Raw genomic sequence first — 18,666 nt, forward strand, 5'->3', positions numbered from 1 at the left:
TCATAAGGAATAACTTCCAAAGCCATGAGTCCTCAAGTAAGGGCAAATGGGTTCTGTTTATTTAGGGTTTGGATGAAAGTTTAGATGGGGAGCTTTGTCATCACATATAGAGGTGGACATAGGGTGGAGCATGTGACTTAAGGAAATATGCCTATACATACAATGTATGTTATGTGAAGGTGGCTTGTACTCCTCCTTGGGCACAGATTTTAGTATTATGAGGTAAAGGTAACTGCTGGTCACTCCATGGGTCACTCCATGGTCCATCTATGCAGGTGTTAGTCAGGGTTAAGTTAAAACTGGTCTGATGCCAAATGATGTGGAGCGTTTCTTTATACATCTGTCATCCATTTGCATGTCTTCTTTGGAAAAATATCTATTCATGTCTTCTGCCCATTTCTTGATTGGATTATTCATTCTTTGGGTGTTTGGGGAAGTTCTTTATAGATGTTGGATACTATAAATGCCTGATAAGACATTTGCAAATATCTTCTCCCATTCTGTCAGTTTGGGTTTTGTCAACTGTTCCCTCTGCTATGCAAAAGTTTTTTATATTGGTGAAGTCCTAATAGTTCATTTTTACTTTTGTTTCTCTGGCCTTTGGAGATGCATCTAACAAGAAGTTGCTGTGGCCGTGGTCAAAGAGGCTGCTGCCTGTGTTCTCCTTGAGGATTTTGATGGATTCCTCTCTCACATTGAGGTCTTTCATCCATTTTGAGTCTATTTTATCGCCCTCGCCCCGCAAGGACGACAGGACACCCCGGTTCGGATGCATCTTCCCTCTCTTCTCTCTATTTCCGCAAGTCTACACACTTATATACGCTTACATGACCAATCAGTGAGCAGGGTACAGCAGGGAGCGAATCAGGCTGTGCACCTAAATGAACAACTTCGCTAGCAACCAATGCTGTTTACTTCCTCTTTGGGCGTTCTGCTTAGTCTCACGAGGCAATCCTAACCTGGCAACTAGCCAGGCGCCATCTTTTAATGGCGGAGGCCGCCCTGGCCAGGGGCCTGCCTCCGACATCTCACCCTTTTTTCTTTTATGGCAGGGATCGTGCCTGTCTTAGGTTGTCAGTGGCGGGGAATATCCTTACCCGTCATCAGACGGCAGATATCAATGATCTGCGTCCTGTCTTAGGTTGGTATATTTCCCCCACCAATCTTACCCATCGTTGACTACCGATCCAGCATACTTAGCCATATTTGCGGGGATGTTCCAGCCTCGATGGCTAACAAAGCCTGCACCATGGCTTGCTGTTGCCTATGTTGCTGTCGCCTCCAAATACTAGCAGAATCAAGCCCACTACGAGGATTGTCATCAGACCAATTACGCTAGCCCATTGTTTTGTAAAGGTTAACACATCTTGCAATGGTTTTTTTTTTTAAAGATTTTATTTATTTATTTGTCAGAGAGAGAGCGAGCGAGAGCGAGCACAGGCAGACAGAGTGGAAGGCAGAGTCAGAGGGAGAAGCAGGCTCCCTGCGGAGCAAGGAGCCCGATGTGGGACTCGATCCCGGGACGCCGGGATCATGACCTGAGCCAAAGGCAGCTGCTTAACCAACTGAGCCACCCAGGCGTCCCATCTTGCAATGTTTTGATTATCTCTGGGAGGGTTGCAAGCTCACCTCTGGTGTTATTTATCCTTGTTATGCCTAGTAGCAGGTGCTGAGTATAGTTTTGGAATTCTGCGGACTAATTCCCCCGCAAGTATTGGGAGAGCTGTCGGGAGACATTCTGTTAGTCACTCATATTAGTATAGGCTATGGGAGTTACACAAATTGCCGGGAAGGGTACTATACATCCCAGTCCCAATAGGGCCCCCCATATGTCCACTTGTTCTTGAACCAAATCCACTCTCTGGTTGACTATCAGGATTCCTGCTTGCAGATGTGCATTGATCTGAGTCTGTGTTTGAAGGGCAGCCGCCATTCCTTCTGCAAGGGTGTTCACAGCTTCCGCAGTGGGTATAGTTGCAGCAAGCAAGACTGCTGCTGCCGTGGCAGCTGCTGTAGATATAGCCAATGCTGTCACAACGGCGGCTGTGATACCAAAATCTCTCTTCTTTCTGGATAGCACCACCGGTAACTTGTCCTCTGGAATGGAAACTGGGATAGGAACATGGGTAGGGATACGCATAATCACATCCAGCTTGAAGGCCATAACATTCCAGCACTGGGAAAGATAGCAATTCTTAGTGCAATTCAACGTATCATTCAGCTCACTAGCATTTGTTACGAGGAAAAGGAACGGTGGCCAGACGCATATGGGAGTGGGCTGATAAGTAATATTATTGGGACAAGACACACTAACTGTTGTCTCAAAGGTACTAGAGTCATTTTGTTTATAAGAACAGTTGAGGAATTTGCCACCATTTAACATGGATACTGCTGAGATATCAGTACATGCCCCTAGCAAGTTACAGACCTGCCATGCATTAAAGGGAGAGGAGGGAATATGAGAGAAAAGTTAGTCACTGGTAAAGGATATGGCCATGCTTTAACCACTGCTCACAGCTCTCTGGCTTGAGTCTGCCACAAGAGGTGTAGCATCCCCAGAGTTATCATCAGCATCTTCAGCATCATGACTGTTGTTTGGAAGCAAGGCTGCATGCACCAGCCGCTCTGGGATCCGAATTGGAGCCTCCTTTCCTGTGGAAAAACACATACAGACCCCCTACTCCATACTAACACTGGATCTGGTCCATTCCACTTTCCTGTGAGGATGTCCATCCAAAGTATGAAAGGCTTAGGGGAAGCAGCAGCATCACTTGCATGTCTGTCTGCAGCTGATTTACCCGTTTTGTCCAACGTTAAAAAATTCAAAATAAAGAGAATGGTGTTGAGCTTATCTTTAGGGGACCTGAAGGTGTCCCCTATTCCCCCTTTTTGTTTATAAAGCACATTTTTTATTGTAAGATGCGCGTGCCCCACAACACTCTGTCCTTGTGTGTTATAGGGTATTCCATGTATCGAGTCAATGTCAGGTTGTTGTAGGAAGGCTTTAAAGGTTGTGGGCTATAGGCTGGACCATAATCTGTCTTTAATTGGCGTGGCCTTCCCCATGCCGCAAAAGCCTGTAGGCAATGGGCAATAACATCTCTGGATTTTTCCCCCGTATGCACTGAGGCGAAAATTATTCCAGAGCAGGTATCTACAGACATGAACATATCTTAACTTTCCAAATTCTGAAACATGTGTGACATCCATTTGCCATATATGATTAGGTAACAAACCCTTAGGATTAACCCCCAAGGACGGTGCAGGTAGTAAGATCACGCAATTTCTGCAGGAGACTACTATGTCCCGTGCCTGTGCTTTTGTTATGTTAAATTTGAGGCGAAGAGTTAAAGCATCTTGTTTCTTCAAATCCTCCCCTAAGTGGTCCCATTGAGGTATGTTTAGCAAGCTTTCATCTAGGAACCATGGAGCTGCCTTTTCCACTGTATTCAAAAAGGCCCAAGCAGTTTTTGCTTTTAGTGGAGTTCCATTGGCTTTCAGCAGGTCTTCTAAAGACCCTTCCAACCGCACTTTAGATACTTCAGATCCCATTAAGAACACACAAACAGACGCGGACGTTAAAGACTCGCCGCTAAATTCCGCTCTAAGGCCGCCCCGCTTCTTATTGCGGACTTGTACAAATTAATTCCGGCTCTATGCCCCCCCCCCCCCCGCTTCTTATTGCGGACTTGTACAAGTTAATCCCGGCTCTGAGGCCGCCCCGCTTCTTATTGCGGACTTGTACAAGATTCCCACCACTTTGATCATGGTCCCTTCCCTGCTTACCTGCGGTTTCGATAAGAAAATCCCGGCTCTATGGCCGCCCCGCTTCTTGTTGCGGTCTTGTACAAGCTTCCCACCACCTTTGTCGTGGTTTTACCCCGCTTACCTGCGGACTTCTCCCTTGCAAGGTTTTTCTATTTTTACTCCCTGCTTTACCACGGAATTCCCACTTTTGAACGTGGCTAATGTCCCCGCTTACCTGCGGACCTTTACTCCCCACTTTCCTGCGGATTACCTTGCAAGATTCCTTTTTTTAGTTCCCGGGTGCCGGCGCCATTTATTGCCCTCGCCCCGCAAGGACGACAGGACACCCCGGTTCGGATGCATCTTCCCTCTCTTCTCTCTATTTCCGCAAGTCTACACACTTATATACGCTTACATGACCAATCAGTGAGCAGGGTACAGCAGGGAGCGAATCAGGCTGTGCACCTAAATGAACAACTTCGCTAGCAACCAATGCTGTTTACTTCCTCTTTGGGCGTTCCGCTTAGTCTCACGAGGCAATCCTAACCTGGCAACTAGCCAGGCGCCATCTTTTAATGGCGGAGGCCGCCCTGGCCAGGGGCCTGCCTCCGACATATTTTTCTGTGATGTAAGAAAATGGTCCAGTTTCATTCTTTTGCATGTGGCTGTCTAATTTTCCCAACAATATTTGTTGAAGAGACTCTTTTTTCCATTAGATATTCTTTCCTGCTTTGTCAAACATCAGTTGACCATAGAGTTGAGGGTCCATTTCTGGGTTCTCTATTCTGTTCCTTTGAAATATGTGTCTGTTTTTGTGCCAGTACCATACTGTCTTGATGATGACAGCTTTGTAATAGAGCTTGAAGTCTGGAAAACCAAAGTCTCCAGCTTTGGTTTTCTTTTTCAACATTGCTCTGGCTATTTGGGGTCTTTTCTGGTTCCATATAAATTTTAGGATAATTTCTTCCATTTCTTTGAAAACTTGATGGTATTTTGATAGGGATTGCATTAAATGTGTAGATTGCTCTAGGTAGCATAGACATTCCTTGAGCATTGAACATTTTTCCATTTCTTTGTGTCTTCCTCAATTTCTTTCATAATTATTTTATAGTTTTCGGAGCACAGATTCTTTGCTCCTTTAGTTAGATTTATTCCTAAGTATCTTATGGTTTCAGGTGCAACTGTAAATGGGATCAACTCCTTAATTTCTCTTTCTTTTGTCTTGCTGTTGGTGCATAGAAATGCAACTGATTTCTGTGCATTTATTTTATATCCTGCCACTTTACTGAATTTCTGTATGCGTTCTAGCAGTTCTGGAGTGGAGTCTTTTGGATTTTCCACATAAAGTATCATATCACCTGCAAAGAAAAAAACTTCTTTGCCAATTCAGATGCTTTTATTTCGTTTTGTTTTCTGATTGCTGAGGCTAGGACTTCTAGTACTATGTTGGATAGCAGTGGTGATAGTGGACAACCCTGACATGTTCCTGACCTTAGGGGAAAAGCTTTAATTTTTTCCCATTAAGAATGATATTTGCTGTGGGTTTTCATAGATGGATTCGATGATATTGAAGTATGTAACCTCTATTGCTACACTGCGAAGAGTTTTGCTCAAGAAAAGATGCTATATTTTGTCAAATGCTTTTTCTGCATCTATTGAGAGTATTATATGGTTCTTGTTCTTTACATTGATTGATCTGTGGCTGTTGAACTAACCTTGGAGTCCAGGAATAAATCCCACTTGGTTGTGGTGAATAATCCTTTTAATGTACTGCTGCATCCTATTTGCTAGTATTTTGGTGAGAATTTTTGCATCCTTATTCATCAGGGATATTGGTCTGTAATCCTTTTTGATGGGGTCTTTGGTTTTGGGATTAAGGTAATGCTGACCTCATAGAATGAGTTTGGAAGTTTTCCTTCTCTTTCTTTCTTTCTTTCTTTCTTTTGAAGTTTCAGGAGACTAGGTATTAATTCTTCTTTAAATGTTTGGTAGAATTTCCCTGGGATGCCGTCCGGCCCTGGGCTCTTGTTTGTTTGGGAGATTTTTGATGACTGCTTCAATTTCCTTACTGGTTATGGGTCTGTCCACGTTTTCTATTTCTTCCTCGTTCAGGTTTGGTAGTTTTTATGTCTCTAGGAATGCATCCATTTCTTCCAGATATGCTGGGATATAGTTGCTCATAATATGCTCTTATAATTGTATTTCTTTGGTGTTGGTTGTGATCTCTCCTCTTTCATTCATGATTTTATTAATTTGGGCCCTTTCTCTTTTCGTTTTGATAAATCTGGCCAGGGGTTTATCAGTCTTATTAATTCTTCCAAAGAACCAGCTCCTACCTTTGTTGATCTGTTCTACTGTTATTTTCATTTCTATTTCATTGATTTCTGCTCTGATCTTTACTATTTCTCTTCTGATATGCTTAGGTTTTATTTATTGTTCTTTCTCCAGCTCCTTTAAGTGTAGGGTTAGATTTTGTAGTTGAGACCTTTCTTGTTTCTTGAGAAAGGCTTGTATTGCTATATACTTTTCTCTTAGGAACACATTTACTATATCCCAAATATTTTGAACAGTTGTGTTTTCATTTCCATGTTTCCATGAATTTTTTAAATTCTTAATTTCCTGGTTGACCCATTCATTCTTGAGTAGGATGCTCCTTAGCCTCCATGTATCTGAGTTCTTTCCAACTTTCTTGTGTTTGAGTTCTAGTTTCAAAGCACTGTGGTCTGAAAACATGCAGGGAATGATCCCAATCTTTTGGTACTGCTAGCCCGTACCTGATCTGATTTATGACCCTGGATGTGATCTATTCTGAAGAATGTTCCATGTGCACTAGAGAAGAATATGTGTTCTGTTACCTTGGAATGGAATGTCCTAAATATATCTGTGAAGTCCATCTAGTCCAGTGTGTCATTTAAAGCCATTATTTCCTTGTTGATCTTTTGCTTAGATGATCTGTCCATTTCAGTAAGGGGGGTGTTAAAGTCCCCTACTATTATTGTCAATGTGCTTCTTTGATTTTGTTATTAATTGGTTTATATAATTGGCTGCTCCCATGTTAGGGGCATAGATATTTAAAATTGTTAGATCTTCTTGTTGGATAGACCCTTCAGTATGATATAGTGTCTTTTCTCATTTCTTATTGATAGTCTTTGGCTTAAAATCTAATTTGTCTGATATAAGGATTGCCACCCCACCTTTCTTTTGATTTCAAGAAGTGCTTTTCAAAAGAAGAACAGTTATAGCATGAACTTCCTCCAGGCACACTTCTAACACCATTAGATATGCTCTGCCTTAAGGCCCAACAGGCACATCAGCCTGGACCTGTTGCAGAGCTCATTCTTGTTCCAGGACCCACTTAAAATTAGCAGCTGATGGCTTATCTCATGAATGGAGTGGTGCAGCATGCCTGAATGTGGTATAGATTGCCATCAAAATCCATTATACACATGCCTTTCTTTGCAGTAGTTGGTGCAAGGTATTGCCACTTGTCTCTCTGTAGTAGGGATCTCCTAATATGCCTCAAACCACTGAACCCCTTGAAACTTCATCAAGGTGGCAGGGCCCTAAACTGTCACAGTTTGTCTCCCACCCTTCAGTATACATAGTTTCTACTTCCTGCTCACTAGGTTCAATTAACATTGCAAAAAATCAATGTAAAAAGAAAAATGTGATGTTCCAAAAACACAATTAATTAAAGGTATAGCATAGTCTCTGCTACCTAAATTAAAACTTCTCCTGATTGGGTGGGAAAAGAATGCATTTGCCAGATCATTGGTCACATGTCAGGTGCTAGGGTGATGACTTGTTCCAGTCAATATACACCTAAAACTATAGCTGCAATGAACAATACAATCTGATTAGGTCAACAATAATCTATCATTTTCCAAGACCCTTCAGGCTATTTCTCTGGTCACAAGAAACATTTTATGCAGATATAATAAGAATCACTATCCCTGCCTCTCTCACGGTTTTTATGGCAGTGGTAATTTCTACAATCCCTTCCAAAGTATTGCTTCCCAATTACCATTGGTGTATTGTACAGCAAGAGTTCCAGAGACTCTAGATGTTTTTTCCTTTCATAATAGCTTCACTCTGAAGGACAGGGAACCAGAATGGTTGCTTTGTTAGTTATCAAGTATATGTATGTTCACTCTCACCATATATCCTGTAATTGTAATAATAAACATAGTGTGGATCTACAGTTTCCACTAGACCCACTGTTAGCTGAATTTGGATCAAGACCTTATGTAAAGCCTGACGTCCATAAGCACCTACTTTGGTGGACTTTTGTAGTGTTTGTGGTTTTGGGGGATCAGTGTAAAATCAGAGTCAGTATGTCATAACTCTCAGAAATTCTGGGTATTTCCCTTTCCTCAGTGCGCAGTCCCGTGTGTAAATAGCTACAGGTCACTCTGCAGAAAGCTCTTCTCCAACCCGTGGAGGAAATTCACTTTATAGCTTCCTTCACGATAGTTTCCTGCAGGGTTCTTTTGCAGAGGCATGTAGTCCCCTCCTCTGTTGTGGGGATTCAGGTCTGTACACTGGCTTAGTTTTGTGAACCTGGTAAGAGGTGATGAATCCCAACAGTGATGTCTAGTTAGTTTCTTCCCAGCTAGTTAGTTTCTTCCTTCTCAAAGTATTCCTTCTATGTAAACCAGAACTTGAGAAGGTGCCCATTCATTCCAGAACACCCCTATTACTAGTCTCTGTGGATTCATTGTACTAACTGCATCAAACATGTCTTTGTTAGGATCTACCAACTAGCTCCTTCCCCTCTGAAATTCCATTTTCCCACTGTAATCAGGAAATGCAATTTCTGTGGCATTTCCCACTGTCTTCTCTGGATGTCAGGAGAGCCTGAGAGAGATGCCCTCTTAATCCCTTACCCAGTGCTTGGTTAAAGAAATGGCTTCTAGGGTTTCCTAGAGGGCCTAATTAGGTGGGAGCAGAGCCAGCAACCAATGATAGGTTTTAGAGAATCAAATCAAGAGGATGCCACTGCCTCCAGTTTCACTGTGAACTCTAGAATGCTGCTGGACGACCAAGCTGTGCTGGACACCTCATTCTGCCTTCTATACACCAGAGGATGTATCACTGGAGAAACCTTATCACTATTCAGAACTTTAGCTCCAAAGGGTTTGAGAAATGTACTTTCTAGCTAGGTGGCCTTGTGCCTAACCACAAATCTTTTACTGTGGCAGAAGAGACCAACAGGTAAGATGTGGGGGAATTACTTCCAGTCGCCATCCTTCCCTCTCCTTCTCTACTGATTCCCTCCCATCAGCATTTAAACATGCAGTTGTTTTCTGTCATTTTTGTAAGAGAAAACTTCCCCCATCTCTTTATCTCCTTTATTTCCATCCCTTTATTCTATATGCTTGTATATTATGAATTATCCCCCTAATACTTATTTATTGGTGGATATAAGAAAGTCTGAATTCAGCATAGCAAAGGAAGCTATAGATATCCATATGCAATGTATGAAACTGACATTTCAGTGGACTGACCAAAAGTTGAAGACTTTTCCAGTGTCAGGTCATTTATTAACATCACCAGATGTGATATACAGAATAATAGGCCCCAACGATGTTCATGTCCTACTTCCAAAACCTGTGAATATGTTACCTTGCATGGCAAAAAGGATTTTGAAGATGTGATTAATGATCTTGAGATTATTTTAAATTATCTGGGTGGTACCAATCTAATCACATGGGTCTTTTAAAAGCACTAGGGTGGCTCAGTTGGTTTGGCATTTGTCATCAGCTCAAGATATGATCCCAGGCTCCCTGCTCAGTGGGGAGTCTGCTTGTCCCTGTCTCTCTGCCCCTAACCCTAGCTTGTGTGTTCTCACTCTCTCTTAATAAATAAAATCTTTTTAAAAATAAATGAAAGTATAAGATGAAGAAAAAAGAAGGGACTCTCAAAAAGAACTCAGCTTTTGTTGCTGCTTTGAAGGCAGAGGAAGAAGACCATAAACTAAGGATGTGGACATCCTCTAGAAGCTGTGGATAGCCCTCAGCTGACAACGAGCAGAGACAGGAACTTTAGTCCTGTAACATCACGGAACTGAATTCTGCCAATGACTTGAATGAGCAAGGAAAGACATTCTCCCTAGATCCTCCAGAAAAAAAAATGTTACCTGGGCAACTCCTGGGCTTTAGCTCTTTGAGGTACTTGCCTCCAGAACTCTAAGATAATAGATATTAAGCCACTATAGTTTGTTTGGCAGCAATAGAAAATATATCAAACAAGGTACTTTTGCCACATAAATCTTCTTTCCTGGGAACACTGATTATAAAACCGGGGCCCCTGAGATTAGGGGGAGTTGAAAAAGATTAGTTGTGGAACAACTGCCCGACTCTTATATCCTTAGAAAGAGTTCTAGGGAGAATTATCAAGCAGGAAGGGAAAAAACAACGACACTGCTCTTCTGTTTTATTCTCCCTTCCCAAATGAGAAAATTGGAAAGCATAAATCATAGGATTTACAAAAGAGCAGCAAAAAATTCTAGTCCTACCTCTACGTAATAAAGATGATATGTAAATAAAAGCACTGATTACACTGGCCCAAGCCCAGTGGGATTCCATTCAGAGCTATGCATGTACAGAACACTGGTTCTACAGTGGTATTCTTACTCCAACATCATATCCTTCCTGTGTAAAAGCACACAGGACATGCACTTTATATGAGTTTACACAAGTGCAATTCACAGCATGAAATTACCCCATAAGGAGCTCTCCTCATAATTGAAGAAAACCATTCCTCCACAGTAGACTAAAATCTTCCCATGAATTCACCTTACAACTCATATAAATCAAAGCCTTCTTTCTACAGGGATCACCATAGTCTAGCATCTAATGTACAAATGAATGACATATTGATCTTTGTTTCAATTCTAAAATAATTTGTCTCAGTATAAAAATATTTTTCCTTTCTCAAATTTTTATAATGCATAGAATCTTCTTCCTAACCCAAAATACCTTCTCTCCCAAATCTTCTGAATTATCTAGTTTTGAATCTAATACTTAATAAAGTTATTAAGGTTTTTCAAATTTCTTTTAACCTATAACTTGGCATTTCAGAAGTATCACATAAATCAGCCTGAAAATAAAACATCTATGGAGATAGAGTGGGAAAAAAGAGGGGGAAGAAAGGGGGAAAGAAAAAAAAAACACAACTTCCCTACCACACAGATCTATTGGAAAGTTATCTAGTGAGTAATAATTTATAGTAACGGCAATTTATTATTTACCATGCAAGTTGTTTACCCGTTGTTGTTTACATCTTCTTCACTTTCATGACAAAGGCCAATATAGACTACTAAGGATTACCAGGTGGCTTAAGATACTTTATCACTTTTCTTGTGAGGAAACTGAAGAACCCTACAGTCATTAATCCAGTAATTCTAGTAACACACTTTAGAAGATGAGGGTGAATGTTCTACTCATTTAAATACTTATTTCAATAATTTAAACACAGAAACTTCATTTTAAAAATAACAACAACATAAAAGCTAATGAAGAAAGAAACAAGAAACCTGATCAAGAATGTAAAAATTAAATCTGTAATCAGAGAGTCATCAAAAAATATTGTACCAGGGGAGGGGGGTTGGGAGAAGGGGGGTGGGGTTATGCACATTGGGGAGGGTATGTGCTTTGGTGAGTGCTGCGAAGTGTGTAAACCTGGAGATTCACAGACCTGTACCCCTGGGGATAAAAATATATGTTTATAAAAAATTAAAAATTTAAAATTAAAAAAAAAAAGAAAATATTGTACCAGGCAAACCCTGGAAATGTGGGAAATAGTAATTGGGGTAAAACAAGAAGCAAGGGCAAGGACAAGTAAATCCAAGTCAGAAACACAGGTAGATAACCCTAGGACTGAACTTCCCAAATTGTGTGCTCAGGGGCATAGGACACTGGAGTGAACTCAAAAAGCACCATGGGATATTTTAACTTTTTGAGAGAAGCACAGAAACATCTGCAAGACATTTTAAGAATGTCTATGATTAGGTTGTCTGGACCTAATGACTTAATAAATGAAACTATGCAGTATTTCTTAGGCTCAAGAACACCATGAAAAAATTAAGAGATTCCAAAGGTGCTATCAAACAAGAAAGTTTGGGAATCTCTGTCTTAAGGACATACCAGGGTTCAAAAGACATAGCTTACCCAGAACAGAATCAGAAAAGTAGAGCAAAAGTAAAAAGGACAGTGCCTCTAGCCTCTATATGCCTAGTTATACCTAGTGGAGCCTTTCTTTCACTCTATCCTGGCTCTAAAGAAGGGAACCTTTGTGCCCTATTACTCTGAATTTACCACTGGATTCCTTCAAAATTAGTGAATATTGATTATAAATCAGTGAATCTTACTCTTACTTAATAACAAAGACAAAACCATGATTTTTTCAATATTGGTTTGGGCATCAAATAACTAGAGTTCCCCAAATATTTAGTGTAAGTCTACTAAAGTTTAAATACTTCTCCAGTGAAGAGATGAAGGAACTTTATGTTGAAATTCATTCAGCAGTAACAGTCCATTAAAGAAGTTTTAAAATTTACTCTAAAGGTTAGCAAACTTTTACTGTTCTATTTTTAACAACTCTAAAAATGTAAGAGCCACTTGAAAGCAGTGGGTATATTCGCGTTATTGTCAACCAATCTCCAAATCTCATTATATCGTAAAAAGCTGAAACCCTATACTCACTGAACTAACAGTTCTCCATTTCCCCTTATACACTAGTGTACACAGCAGCTCTAGACACCATTAGGAGACTGAAAGGGGGGCTCCGTGGTCAGGTTTAAAAGGTCAAAGTACATATACCAATATCACAGCAGCAATATTCACCACAGGCAAAAGATGGAAACCTGGGCACCTGGGTGGCTCAGTGCGTTAAGCCTCTACTTTCGGCTCAGGTCATGATCTCAGGATCCTGGGATCGAGTCCCGCATTGGGCTCTCTGCTCCATGGGGAGCCTGCTTCCTCCTCTCTCTCTCTGCCTGCCTCTCTGCCTACTTGTGATCTCTCTGTCAAATAAATAAATAAAAATCTGTTTTAAAAAAAAAAAGATGGAAACCCAAAGGCTCTTTGACAGGTGAATGGATAAAGACCATGTGGTATATACATAAAATAGCATACTAGTCAGCTTTAAAAAATAAAGAAGTTCTTAGAGGGTATCGTGCTTAGCGAAATAAGTCAATCGGAGAAAGACAACTATCATATGATCTCCCTGATATGAGGAAGTGGTGATGCAACATGGGGGGGTTAAGGGAGTAGGAGAAGAATCAATGAAACAAGATGGGATTGGGAGGGAGACAAACCATAAGTGACTCTTAATCTCACAAAACAAACTGAGGGTTGCTGGGGGGAGGGGGGCTGGGTGAAGGGGGGTGGGGTTATGGACATTGGGGAGGGTATGTGCTATGGTGAGTGCTGTGAAGTGTGTAAACCTGGCAATTCACAGACCTGTACCCCTGGGGATAAAAATATATATTTATAAAAAATTAAAAATTAAAAAAAAAAAGTTCTGATACCTGCTACGACATGAATGGACCTTAAAAACATTATGCTAGGGGCACCTGGGTGGCTCAGTGGTTAAGTCTCTGCCTTTGGCACAGGTCATGGTCTCAGGGTCCTGGGATCAAGCCCCACATTGGGCTCTCTGCTCAGCAGGGAGCCTGCTTCCCCCTCTCTCTGCCTGCCTCTCTGCCTACTTGTGATCTCTCTCTGTCAAATAAATAAATAAAATATTTTTTAAAAATTATGCTAAGTGAAATATGCCAGATGTAAAAAGGACAAGTACTTTATGACGCTACTTACATGAAGTATGGAGAATAAATTCAAAGAGACAGAAAGTAGGATAGTGATTACCAGGAACTAGGGGAAAAGGGAAATGGGGAGTTAGTGTCAAATAGATACAAAGTTTCAGTTTGGGACAATGAAAAAATCACATATAGATTTGGTGATGGCAGTTTCACAATATGTATGTATTTAATGCCACTGAGCTGTTAACTGCCACTTAAAAATAGTTAAATGGTAAATTTTATATTATTATATTGTTATTTTACTACAAGAAAAAAAGATGTAAAAACAGCTCTTAGCTCCTGAGCCATACAGAAATAGACTGCAGACCACAACTGTGTGGCAGCCTATAGTTTGCTCTGAATTCTAAGAACCACTAAACAAAACAAATAAAATGACATGAAATAGTTGAAAAATTTTTCCAAGCTAATAGAATTCATTTTTCTTTTAACATCAACATGTTAAACAGATTTTCACATTTCATATATTTGTTACATCCCCAAAACTTGCAAGTGCAGCCAAAAAGATACTTGAGAGACATCTAAGATGAGGTCAAAATCTATATAAGGACATACAGATACATATGAGAAATCTAGTAATAGACATATGTACAGCTTTACCTTTTACAGATGTAATAAATATGAATAAACCACAATGAAGCTTAAATGTAACCTGAACAATGTGGTAGGTAAAGCTGACACTTAAAATACTGTTTTAAAATACTGGGCAAAAATACTGTTTTAAAGTTCAGATTTTAAAGTTTGATATTACAGCTTGTTCCACTTTTATTTTCTTCCCCTTTCATTTGGTACATGGTAAGCTATTTTCCGTCTGATTTGGGGGAAGAGGAAAAAAATGACATATACAGAATTAAGCATAATGTAAAGACCTACTCACATCCTTTTCCTGAATTTGCAACCTTTAAATCTAACACTCACTTAACTCTTTCATTGGTTAGCACAATCTCAGACTCTGAAGGCAACATATTCCTAAAAAAGAAAACCCTAGATGCCTTTTCTAGGCTTAAAGTCAGTTCCAGGCAAAAAGTCATTCTAAGCAAGAAGCCTTTTACTAATAGGTTGAGTGTACACAAATATAAAGGACATGGTTCCAGTTATCTATTCCCTGGCACAGACACAAAAAAAAACACCCCTAAACAAAGAAGTAAAACAAACATTTTCATAATGCTTAAGGATTCTTTTTAAGATTTTATTGTTTTCTCAGAGCAGTTTCAGATTTACAACAAAATTGAGCAAAAGGCACAGAGAATTCGTATATAACCACTGTCCCCCCACATGCACAGCCTCTCCCATTATCAGTATTGTTTACCAGAAGGGCACTTTTTTTTTTTTTACCAAGGATGAATCTATATCGACACATCAAAATCACCCAAAGTCCACTGTTTACCTTAGGGTTCATTATTGGTGTTGTACACTCTATGGATTTGGACAAAAGCACAGTGACCTATATTCATCATTATAATATACAGAATATTTTCATTGCCCTAAAAATCCTCTATATTCTGCCTAGTCATCTCTTCCTTGTCCCCATCTGGCAATCACTGACATTTTTCACTGTCTCTATAGTTTTATCTTTTCCAGAATGGCACATAGTTAGAATCATAGTGTGTGGCCTTTTCAGTTTGGCTTCTTTCACCCAGTAGTATGCATTTAAGTTTCCTCTAAGTCTTTTTATAGCTTGATGGCTCAATTCTTTTTAGTGCTAAATAATATTCCATTGTCTGAATGTACCACTGTTTACTAATCCATTTATCTACCGAGGGATATTTTGGTCGCTCCTAAGTTTAGCAATTATGAGTAAACGTGCTATAACATTCAATGCACAGGTTTCTGTCTGGACATAAGGTTTCGGCTCCCTTAGGTAAACAGTAACAAGTGCAATATCTGGATCACATGGAAAGAGTATGTTTCATTTTATAAGAAACTTACAAACTATCTTCCAAAGTGGCTGTATCATTCTGCATTCCCATTAACAATGTATGAGAATCCTTTCACTCCACATCTTTACCAGCTTTTGGTGTTGTCAGTGTTCTGGATTCTGGCCATTCTAAATAGGTGTGTAGTGGTATTTTGTTTTACTTTGCATTTTCATGATGATATAATGTAGAACATCTTTGCATATACTTATTTGACATCTGTATTATCTTCTTTGGTGAGGTCTGTTAAGGTGTCTGGCCCATTTTTTAAATGAGTATTTATTTTCTTGTTGAGTTTTAGAAGTTCTTTATACATTTTGGGTAACAATCCTTTATCAGATGTATTTTTTGCAAATATTTCTCCCAGTTGGTGTCTTGTTTTCCAATTCTTTTAAAGCCATGGATTCTCCAAGTCAGGAATTAGGACAAGATAGAACAGGAATGGCACACTTCTGGTCCACAAGTCTACGGCCTCAGCTGGCAAGACCGGGCTGAAGGGAGGCTCAAATGGCTGAGAGCTGGAATCTGCTTTCCCACTCACGTAACTGGTACCTGGGCTAACTGGATGGGGTGGGATCAGCTGTGATTGTTAATGAGAGTACTTCAAGAGGTCTCCCTAATGTTCTGGACTTTTCACACCACGCCAGACTCAGGTAGTCAGACTTCTCACACGATGGCTGTGAGTTCCAAAAGTAAGCGTTTCAACAGACAAGATGGAGTTGCATGGCCTTTTGTGACCTAGCCTCTGACATCACATATAGGGATTATGATGACTTTCACTATAGTCTATTGTATAAATCAATCATAAGTCCATCACAAGGTATATCTTTTTATGGGAAAGACATCAAAGAAGTTGTAGCATATTTTAAGACCACCATGACATATTTACAGAGAGAGATGGAAATACATGCCAAAGGGTTAACAGTGCCCACCTCTCAGGATCCCTCAAAGTGAATTCTCTTATTATTTTGTCACACTGACAACAACTAGTCTTTTGTCAGTCTAACACAAACAGCCTACATGGATGGCAAAATTCCATCTACATATATTCATATAATACAGTGACAAACAGAAATTTCATTTTATCTACATAAACTTCATAAAGAATGACTAATATCTTACTTTTGGCCCTAGTACTATCTGCCAGTTACAACCAGTTCCTATTTTCTAAACACCATCAAGCTCAGATCCATCCTCAGACTTAGACTAAGTCATATCCAGAAAGAATACAGAAAATACCTATAGCAAGTAAAGAAAGTAGATTAGACTCACACCAGCATTATGACTGCTGAAACTGGTGGCCATTCTCTATCTCAGTGATTACTAGATTTTAGGACTCCATGAACCAAGAAAAATTTCAAAAATAAACTAAATGGTAGTAAATAAAGTTAGCAATATTTTATTTTCCAAGGAAGAATATTTAAAAAACAACTACGCCTCTATAACTGTCATCACATGCAAGAAATAGAAGAGACAATTTCAAAATAAAGCACAATCCTTAAGAATAAATTTGACTAAATGAAAACTCACTATATATATCCTTTTCTCATTCCTCCGCTGATCTGCAGAAACTTCACCATAGATGAACCCCAGTTCACAAACTGGTCTGTGAAACCACTTGTGCATCTGACATTCTGGTCTCTTCTATCTCTTGCTTTATTCTAATAGTTCTAGAACTTTAGCTTGCTCCCAGGAACTTGGTCCAAAAGACATAAGAATAGGTAATTATCATACAACATGAATGCTGTAAGAATACAGATGGAAAAAATCGCAAAAGGTTTCACGCATTGGGTGAAATAGGTTTGCCCACAGCAGGAAGGATTAAAGGTGCCAGTGGCTGTGGCTGAAAGCGCAGAGACAATCTGTGTGTGCGGTATGTCCAAGGGAAGAAATATTGTGTACCAAAAAGTAAGTAGTGGTTATACTTGGTTGCATGGTAACGGTTACTTTTCTTTGTTCTTCTATTTTCTGAAATTTAACAATGGAATATGCAATAGTTTAGTGACTAGGGAATAAACAACTATTTTAATTTTGTAGATTACCTTAGGAAGAACACACAAAAGGCCCATTTTGCTTTAAGAAAGCAGTTTGTATTAAAAGAGGCCAGGTTGGAAAAGGGAGATGTTAGGGATTTGGTAGATGGGGGCAGAAATCCAGCTCCAGACTTCAGCTAGGACGGCTGACATTGGGGAAGGTAAGACTCCCTCAGCGCCTCTGTGAGAATTCCAGGCTAAGTGCACTCAACACCAAGGTCTTCTTGTCCACAGAGTCATTAGTCAGAAATTCTCAGGTGGCAGGTACAGTCTGACGGGTCAAATACTTAGCAGTGCCTTTGGAGTCAAGAGACCAAGGTTAGAATTGCCACTTACCACTAACTAGCTCAAGGAGCAAAAGCAAATTACTTAACCACTTGAACCTGTTTTCTCACTTAACATGGAAAACTGCCTACCTTTCTGGATTTTTGTACAGATTAACTGATATACTGCAGGTAAAGAATTCAGTACAATGCCTGCCCCTCAGAAAATGAGAATTACAATATAGGACACTTCCCGTATATCTAATGGAGAAGTTAGATATCTGTTGGGTTTATTGGTTTTGAAAGGCTTTAAGATCCTATTTACCAAACTGGCTCTATAGGTTTAGCTAAAAGCTGGAAGCACATAAACAGTCTGTCAGTTGGAATGTCAAAGCCTTTTGAAACTTAAGGGTATCAGAGTTTCTAACACACGTTCTTAAATGCGGAAAGGATATTCATAGCTTACAGCTGCTTCTAAAATGAAGCTACCTTCAGAATGTTCTGCAGGATCCAGAAATAACTAAGTAGCCCTCCCCTGGAGTCTAAAAACTGATAGAAAACCAGGAGGACGTTTCCCGTTCTTCACGGACTTATTCCGGCTCCTCTATCCACTCCCAGAGAAAACCGGGGATCTTTGTTCTAACCTCTTACCCAGGCTTTCTTAATGCTGGAATACAGCGAGGAGAATGCAGCAGGTATTCCTCAAGTCTTTTCAAACAATTCGTCACAGCTTCCAGAATCCTGTTCACCGGCCACCGGGAACCCCTACCAGTTCCAACAACTCCCAACTACCTCCTCCTCTTCCCAACCTTCTCACCTTTCTACGCCTCTCTACAGCCCCGCCCCCTGCAAATGACCAATCAGAGAGTGTAAAGCGAGCCGGATGG

At 40.1% G+C, this 18,666-nt stretch overlaps 1 long non-coding RNA gene across 7 annotated transcripts in view; it reads right to left on the reverse strand.

Annotated features, from left to right (window-relative positions):
• LOC116584322 overlaps nt 1–18,626 on the reverse strand; it is a 94,251-nt gene extending 75,625 nt beyond the window's left edge. For all 7 annotated transcript variants that reach the window (XR_004283159.1, XR_004283157.1, XR_004283162.1 and 4 more), the window contains exons 1-2: nt 18,431–18,626; nt 17,014–17,813 (exon numbers count right to left, since the gene is read on the reverse strand). This is a non-coding gene — a long non-coding RNA (uncharacterized LOC116584322). The remainder of the gene's footprint in view (nt 1–17,013; nt 17,814–18,430) is intronic.
• Nucleotides 18,627–18,666: the final 40 nt, after the last annotated feature.

Source organism: Mustela erminea, chromosome 2 (genome assembly GCF_009829155.1).
Source record: "Mustela erminea isolate mMusErm1 chromosome 2, mMusErm1.Pri, whole genome shotgun sequence".
Lineage (NCBI taxonomy): Eukaryota > Metazoa > Chordata > Mammalia > Carnivora > Mustelidae > Mustela > Mustela erminea.